At 38.8% G+C, this 9,215-nt stretch overlaps 1 pseudogene; it reads left to right on the top strand.

Annotated features, from left to right (window-relative positions):
- Positions 1–231: 231 nt before the first annotated feature.
- LOC135528782 (UDP-glucuronosyltransferase 2A1-like) lies at positions 232–8,583 on the top strand (annotated as a pseudogene).
- The last annotated feature ends 632 nt before the right edge of the window (positions 8,584–9,215 follow it).

Here is a 9,215-nt window from a genome sequence, read left to right as displayed (position 1 = left end):
GCCATGTTTGGACCAGAAGATCTTGTTGTATGACATTGTGAAATGTGTCTGCTATGTTAAACAATATTTTAATATCATACAACCATATTATATGATACATCCATCGTAATAACATACATCCATATTATAATCATGTTCACTCACTGAGTTTTGAGTAACCATCACTGTGACTTTAACAAATGGAAAGGTTCTCATAAAAGCAGTACTTTGACCTTTACTTAACCCCTATAAACCAACATGCCACACAAAAGCCAAAGTGAGCTACACGTTTTACATGTAAGTAACATTTCACTACATCTTAACACCAGACTGACTTAAGTAATAATAATTACATTAAGTTAATAGGCAAGGATGTAATGTATTGTGTTTACATACTGTATCAAATGTGAATCTAAAAGTTTGACCTTTATTTAACTAGGCAAGTCTTAACAATGACGGTCTAGGATTAACTGCCTTGTTCAGGGGAGGAACAACAGATGTTTACGTTATCAGCTCAGGGATTTGATCTTGCAACCTTCCAGATTCTAGTCCAATGCTCTAACCACTAAGTTACCAGCCTAGTGGTTAGAAAATAATAAAGTGTAATCTTCATTGTCTCAATCTCTCAAAACCCTATAGAGAATAAATTATGCACTATTGAGAACAGCTTTCATGGTCTTTCATGATTTATATCACATCAATGGTCGCATATGCACATTTAGCAAATATTATCGCGGGTTTAGCAAAATGCTTGTACATAAATGAGAATATATAGTCAGCTAACTGACTATATGTAAATATCCGTTCAACGTGTCATACAAACTGATTATGATTTCCTAGCTGTTTGTTTTATATTTCAGATAATTGATAACATACATTGGAAGCATGACTTGTGCCTATTTATAATTATGTTGATTGTGTCTGGTTCAGTTTGCCATGGTGGGAAGTTGCTGGTCTTTCCCGGGGAGGGAAGTCACTGGGTTAACATGGACATTTTGATCAAGGCTCTTCACTCTCAGGGACACACAGTCAGAGTGGTACCGAACGACAAAAAGTTGGTATATCAAACAAGAGTCGTCCTACTACAGTTCTTTTACAATATCTGTCACTGATGCTCTGGATGAAGAATTTGTAAAGACAATCATAAAGAAAGTAATTGATATAGAGAGAGAAACAATCTCTGTATTAAACGTCATACATTTGCAAATGGTGCATTCAATATGGTGCATTAAAACTTAAAGCAGATTTAGCTAGCTTTGGAGACCCTAGGAACCTCAACAGTTAACCAATCCTGTGAACGGGTTAGGCAACTCAGGTGTCTATTCTTCAACAGCGAGGTTAGATAAGACGGAAGTTTATGAAGTAGGGCTTTGTAAATATAAAGGGAGTAATGTAGAGATCTACCGGTCTTTAGTGACGTTCAGCGAACCTTGTGATACAGGATAGAGTGATGAGTATCAAAACTGTCACCTGTAACAAAACAAAGCCCACTATGGTATATGGCATCCAAAGGTTTAAGAGTAGTAGCAGCTGCACTTTAATAAATAATATCACCATAATCAAGAACATATAAAAGGTTGACTGAATAACCTGCTTCCTACTGCTTCGAGAAAGACAACATCTATTTCTGTAGAAAAAGCCAACTTTACAACTTCTTAACCAGCTCATCTACTTATTTTTTTAATGTGAAATCCATACATATCCAAATGCCTAAGTATTTATATCCGGGAACACATTCGATTGGAGAATGAGAGAACATGTAGTTCATATGTAACATTCTTATGAGAGTTTAAAAACAACATGAAGGTGAAAGACCACAAACACAGGAACATGGATTCACTCAGATGTGTTTTTGAACTCTCTCTCATTGAGAGATTTTCTGTTCATGGTTACAAGGTCTGTCAAATAATTTAGTCGACAATGTAATGTGGGTAAGAATATGCTTTTCTATTTGCTATTTACTGTTTACGACAGGTTGACTCTCCAGCCACATTACCAGGCTGTTTGTGATGAGTTTTTCCAACCAGGTTTGGACTTTATGAGTTATTACAGGGGTCTGATCTATGGCTCATGAGAGATGACTTTGTGTTTAAGCTCCCTCCCACCATGCATTATGTTATCTATATGGCAAGATTCCAATTCATCCATTTCTCCCTATCATGTGGGGTAGAATTAAACACGAGTTAGTTCTATATTGGCAATCATTGATGCAGTTTAAGATTAGGGAGCTACATTTTTTTGTTGACGCGCATGGCTTTATTTCTATTACAGCATATTGGGATGACTTATTCACATTCTATTCACCCAGTTCAACGTAACATACTTAAAGACATGCTGACCTCCACTGTTATTGGTTAGAATGTCTTGAGGGTATGATCTTTGACCCTGTGTTACTTTCTTACTCGTCATTATTCACTATTAATTCAGGATCACTTTAGTCATCCTAGGCAGATGTGTTGATTTCCACATTAACAATGTTCCAATGATGTTGCTCCAGTTCTGGGATTTCCCAGGCTGCAACCTGGTCTCAGAGCATGTTGTATTATTCTGTACATAAATCCAAGACAGTCCATTTAGTATGATATGTTACGTTTTGTATGGCATGCATTCATTTGTGGATGTCCATCACCCATTTCGAATGATATGTTACGAATTAAAATTCAGGTGATATGTTACAAATTTATGTATGATATGTTATGAATTCCAATTTGTTGTATCTCCCATCTCCACAGAGGAACTCTAGAGCTCTGTCAGAGCAACCATCGGGTTCTTGGTCACCTCCCTGATTGCTCAGTTTGGCCGGGTGGCCAGCTCTAGGAAGTGTCTTAGTGGTTCTAAACTTCTTCCATTTAAGAATAATGGAGGCCACTGTGTTCTTGGGGACCTTCAATGCTGCAAAAAATGTTTGGTACCCTTCCCCAGATCTGTGCCGTGACACAATCTTGTCTCTGAGATTCAGATAATTTCTTCAACCTCATGACTTGGTTGTTGCTCTGACGTGCACTGTCAACTGTGGGACTTTATACAGACAGGTGTGTGCCTTCCAAAACATGTCCAATCAATTGAATTTACAGGTGGACTCAAAGTTGTAGAAACATCTCCAAGGATGATTAATGGAAATAAGATGCACCTGAGCTCAATTTTGAGTCTCACAGCAAAGGGTATGAATTCTTATGTGAATAAGGTATTTCTGTTTTTTTAGTGTTCATAAGTTAGCAAACATTTCTAAAAACCTGTTTTCACTGTTATTTTAGGGTATTTTGTGTAGCTTGCTGAGCATTTTATTTAATCCATTTTAGAATAAGGCTGTAAAGCAGGGGTGGGCAACTCCAGTCCTCGAGAGCCTGATTGGAGTCACACTTTTTCTCCATCCTGTCATGACTCCTACCGAATGTGTCACATCTCCCTGTTTGGGTGGCGCTCGGCGGTCGTCGTCACTGGCCTACGAGCTGCCACCGATACCTTTTCTCTTTTCTGTTTGTTTTGTCTGTTTAGTTTCACCTGTTCCTTGTTGAGGTTGATTAGTTGGGCTATTTAAGCCAGTAGGCCAGCCTGCTCTTTGTGCGGGCTTAACTATTTTTCCCACTGTTTCTTTGTGGCAGTAATACCAAGAAAGGCCAGTAGGTGGCAATGGTACTGTACACTGTATATGGGTGCAGTTTTCATAAATACATTGAACATGGTGTGATCTCATCTAAAATAATCTCCATTGAGAACCATCACAAAGTTGGAACCCATCCAACTTGAAGGAGCTGGAGCAGTTTTGCCTTGACGAATGGGCAAAAATCACAGTGGCTAGATGTGCCAAACTTACAGAGACAAACCCTAAGAGACTTGCAGCTGTAATTGTTGATAAAGGTGTCTCTACAAAGTATTGACTTTGGGGGGTGAATAGTTATGCACGCTCAAGTTTTCAGTTTTTTTGTCTTATTTCTTGTTTGCTTCACAATAAAAATATTTTGCATCTTCAAATGATACGAACCCCCACCAAAAATCTATTTTAATTCCAGGTTGTAAGACAGCAAAATAGGAAAAATGTCAAGGGGGGTGAATACTTTTGCAAGCCACTGTACAACGGACGAGTAGCCAGCAGTTGAAGCTTAGAGTAACTTTTGAAAGTGCCATGGGAGAACCTTCCAGAAGGACAACTTAGTTGGTATCCGTATTGAATTGACCTTTTTATTTTACTTTTTCTGATACATTTATATAGTCATTAAATATGTGCTACTGTCCTGAGTCTACTACAATAACTTGAAAAGAACAAAAAGCTAAAAATAAGTACAGTTATAAAAGCGAAAGAACTACTTCAAGGAATAACCCAAATAAATCAAACAAAATATCCTTCAAAAATATGTATTTATTGTTCAGTCAGTGTCTCAACTCTTCAAACAGCAGCTATGGACAAGTATGTCACACAGAGTCTGCAATTTGAAATAAAATAACAAAATAAATCATTAGTAAGTGTACTGTCATGTACTAAAAACCACTAAACAAAAGAACAAATATCATACTATACATCAGGGGTTCTCAAACAGTGGTCCGTGGACCCCTAGGAGTCCCTGGTGTAATTGCAAGGGGTTCGTGAAATAAAAAGTGTAATGAATGTATTCAGCACCAAGGATTCCAGTAACTTTACATATAATTTAGAGGGGGTGGAGGTCCTGAGGACCGCTCAAAACCTTGCCTCAAAATACGCAGGGGTTCCTGTATCCTAAAAAGGTTGAGAACCACTACTATACACACTACTGAACAAAATAACCAAACATATGTTTGTGGGTTTCAATGGATCCAACAAATTGCTGGCAGATATTTTCCCTCTTGACTGTCCAACCTTTTTCCAATCTTTTTTCTGTCATTTTTCTACCTGGCTGGCTGGCTACACACACAGTGTGCAGGTTATTTACAGTAGGAGATGGGCATCTCATTTCTGTGGTGTTTGCTATGTAATCTTTGCTATCGTCAGTTTACTCCAAGATCCGCACACAGGTACTTCAAAGTCCCCGAGCGACAATTTTAGCTTTTGCAATGAGACCATTACAGATATTTAAGACAACGGTAGAAGATAGTGTAGTTCAGTTTGGAGTTCAGTTTATCGCTAAACTTATCACAGGGACTTTGAAGCACTGCAGCTGCATGCTGATCTTGGAATAAACAGACAATAGCAAAGATTCCATCTTTGACGACACCACATAAAATGGAATAGGTACTATCGAGCTTGATAGTTAATGTTCGCTTTAGTTTGCTCGCTAGCTCTGCAAATTCAGCTATTGCGTGTGTGTGAACCCTGCCAACACAAAACAACATCGCTATGGTGCGATTGACTGGATTAACCTCACGTTAGTTTCGTGCATTGAATGCCTTTCAGACGGTAGACACGAACCCTCTGTTACCTTGCCAGCTAAGGAACACTACATTGCATTGCTAACTTCTCTCATTGACTCAAATTCAAATAGCTGCAAAACACTGGTTGATGTTGCTGTAGATAGCCAGCAAACTGTTGCTAACCGCTAGCTAACATAGAGAGTGACCTGTAATTTAATGCAGCGAAAATTAAGACTGATGATGGTTATAAATGTGTTTTCTTGTATTGAGTGGTAGAAGTAAAGAAATGTCTAACATATCCTTTGTTTGAACTACTGCATTGATGTCAGCTACCAACGATAGACACTGTCAGATTCCCCACACATGCACAGTACTCCGGCATCTTGTGCCACTGCCTTGGGTGCTGGGATACGAAGCCCAAACTATTGGGAGTGCAAATATGGGGTCTCGTTCTAAGTTGAAATTTATAACCCGCTATTATGTTCTATAACCAGCACAAGTGCTTTCTTTGCGTATTATTCATATTATTGAAATTACAGTTATGTTTCCAGTGCTATATTGGGGGGACAAATCATATTTTTCACAGGATGAGGAGTGACGGTGGATTGGGCAACGCTGAAATGTAATTATTCTTGTCGAGCGTAGGGCGGCAGAACATCCAGGGCATTGGTGATGTTATCAATGTAATCAGATTGAAAATATTAGGCTATGTTATTGACATTGAACTGATAATATAGCCCACTAACAAGATGTGTTAACATTTGTGTTTAATTTGTAGCATAGGCTTATTATTTGGACTGCTATTATGTTTTGTTCCTCCAACTTTTAGCTGATGAAAAAATAGGGGGCAGATTTGTTTTTCTCGTTAAGGACTGCAGAACGTTCAGGACCGGCCCTGTCATTACGCAATACGCTTTGAAAGGCGGTGAGCGACTTGATAAAAGCGGTTGGCTCGAACGCACCAATTCAATGTGCTGACAAGTCTACGGTCTTGAAAAACAGAAATAGAAGGAGCATTTGAAAATTGTGGGAGCCAACGCGGATGTCTAGAGACTATACTGATTTCGCATCTTCCTCTCTGATTTCCGAGATTATTAAAAAATACCTTCGAACTGATTTACAGACAGACTGGCTCTGAAATAGCCTTCATTTCAAATTCTTTGTTCTTTGGATGAAAACCGGAACGTAAGCTTTCAATTAAATTAGCTCTGCATGCATGGATTCTGTCGTGACGTTGTTTGTTCACACTCACGATAGATTGTATTATTGTAGCTCCGAATAAACAATGTTAACGTGTAGCCTAACATTAGGATGTGAAATAGGTTTTCACTTCGGCAAAATCTACAGAATTTGACAATTTCCTAACCTTCAAGAGACTACATCGGTGAAAAAAGTATTTCTCTCTCAGAATGAAATATTATACTGAATTACGTAATCAACCTTTTGTTATGAAAATATGTTTCAACTTTAAAGTATCAATATTGTGAATAGTGTAGAGACTTATTTGTAGCGAAAAATATAGTTTGGCGTCACAATCAAGCATGTTTTAATTTTTCTCATGTAAAACAAAATGTTTCTCTCAAATATTATACTGTATTACTTAATCAACCTTTTGACATAACTTGGCTAAACTTTAAAGTAGGCCAATCAATATTTTGGACAGTGTAGGGACTTATTTGTAGCCTAAAGAAAAGAAAGGTAGGCCTGTTTTAATTATTCTTATGTCAAAACAATTTTATTAGATTTATTTGACCTTATTTTTGTATATTTCAGGTAAAATTGATGCATGCTTATGTGAAGCAGCTAGTGAAGATGTGTCTCCCTGGTATCTTCATTGTTACCCTGTTGACCCTCTCTATTCCACGCTGTCCATGGTGGGAAAGTCCTGGTGTTTCCTCAAGAAGGCAGCCACTGGGTCAACATGAAGGTCATTATTGAAGCGCTGCATTCAAGAGGTCACAGTGTGTCAGTAGTACGGCCATCAGACAGCTGGTACATCAAGGAAACCTCCCCTCACTACAGTTCAATCACAATTGATATTCCAGGTGGAGCTGATGAGGAATTCTTTCGCTCATTTGTGTCAAGACTAATACAGATAAAGAGAGGGGAAACTCTGCTTGGACTCGTTTTTAGTTTGGACATGGAGTTGAAGGACGGGTTATTTAAAGTTCACCGCAAAGTGTGTGAGATGATAATCAAAATGTTAGAGAATAAACAGTTGATGCAGTCTATTAGAGAAACCAAGTATGACTTAGTTCTGACAGACCCATTTAATGGGGGAGGCATTGTGCTGGCGCACTATTTAAATGTGCCACTTGTTTTCAATGTTAGATGGACTATAGGTGGTGAGGGTCATTTTGTTATTGCTCCCTCTCCGCTATCTTATGTTCCATTTCCTGTTGCAGAGTTAACAGACAAGATGAGTTTTTTTGAGCGTGTCCGTAACTTCCTTGTTTATGTCATCAGGCAGTGTATGTACAGACAGGCAATTAGACCTCATTATTCCGCTTTGGTTAGTCGTTACTTTGGTCCTGAGGTCGACTACTTCTCATTGTTTCAAGCTGCTGATTTATGGCTCATGAGAGTTGACTTTGTGTTTGAGTTCCTGCGTCCCACCATGCCTAACATTATCTATATTGGAGGTTCCAATGTAAACCTGCCAAGCCTCTTCCCCAAGAACTAGAGGAGTTTGTTCAGAGTTCTGGGGTGCATGGAGTCATTATCATGTCTTTGGGGACTTTAATTGGCAGCTTCCACATGATATAACTGATGAGATAGCTGTTGCTTTTGCCCAACTGCCTCAGAAGGTCATCTGGAAGTATAAAGGAGACAGGCCAGCTACTCTGGGTAACAACACCTTACTAGTTGACTGGATGCCTCAGAATGATCTTTTAGGACACCCTAAGACAAGGCTGTTTGTAGCTCACGGAGGAACAAATGGGATTTTTCCAGGGGCTATCTACCCACGGTGTTCCAATAGTAGGCCTTCCTCTGTGTTTGACCAAACTGACAATCTTTCTAGAATGAAAGTGAAGGGTGTAGCAAAGGTTGTGGATTTAGCAACACTAGATAGAAACATCTTCGCTCCCAGGCCTTACAGGAAGTTCTGGATGAGCCATCCTACAGACGAACATGCAGAGACTCTCCGGGCTACACAGGACGTGCCAATGGAGCCCCCTGGACACTGCCCTTCTGGATTGAGTTTGTCATGAGACACAAAGGTGCTGCTCACCTGCGTACGAGTCCTACAGAATGCCTGAAATTGTGTGCCACTCTGTAGATGTAATGGTCTTTTACTGACTGTTGTGTTATTTACTCTGCTGGCTTTCATTGGCATTATCTGGAGTCATGTTTCTTTTTGCAGGTCATGTTTGAAAGCTAGAAGAGGAATGATTATGGCTTTCATCTGCACAGTGTGGTACAACAATATGTTTTTACTTGTCTCACCCATTATACTTTTTGTTCACATGACAAATATATGTGGCATTGATGTAGACATACAGTATTGTTGACAGATGTTTTATCTATTTGCTTTTGAAGATTTTGCTAAACTTACAACTGTACTTTAACTGTTCAGCCCATTTAATCAAAGGTTTGAATAGGAAAGTCCAAATGTGCACTTTAAAAATGAATGCTGTTATAGTTGTGTGTGGCTGCTTTCTTTGTGTGTCACAGTTAAACTGATGTAAATGTTGATTCTCCAGAAGACCGTTAAGGAGCTCTGTTTTTTAATAAAGATATCATGCAGCTTAGATGTTTTCCAAAAACACTTTGTCCCTCATTGGTTTGTTCTTTTTTTCTTCCACATCTATTGTGGAGGTCATTTCAAGAGAACAAAGAACTTTCAGTTTGTCGTTATACAGACTTTAACGACAACATCATTCTTCATTCATTCTGGAAGGGTTGATAATTCA

This window comes from Oncorhynchus masou, unplaced genomic scaffold (assembly GCF_036934945.1).
Source record: "Oncorhynchus masou masou isolate Uvic2021 unplaced genomic scaffold, UVic_Omas_1.1 unplaced_scaffold_10333, whole genome shotgun sequence".
NCBI lineage: Eukaryota > Metazoa > Chordata > Actinopteri > Salmoniformes > Salmonidae > Oncorhynchus > Oncorhynchus masou.
The sequence above is the reverse complement of the archived record's forward strand: the minus strand, read 5'-3'. Positions and strand labels throughout refer to the sequence as shown.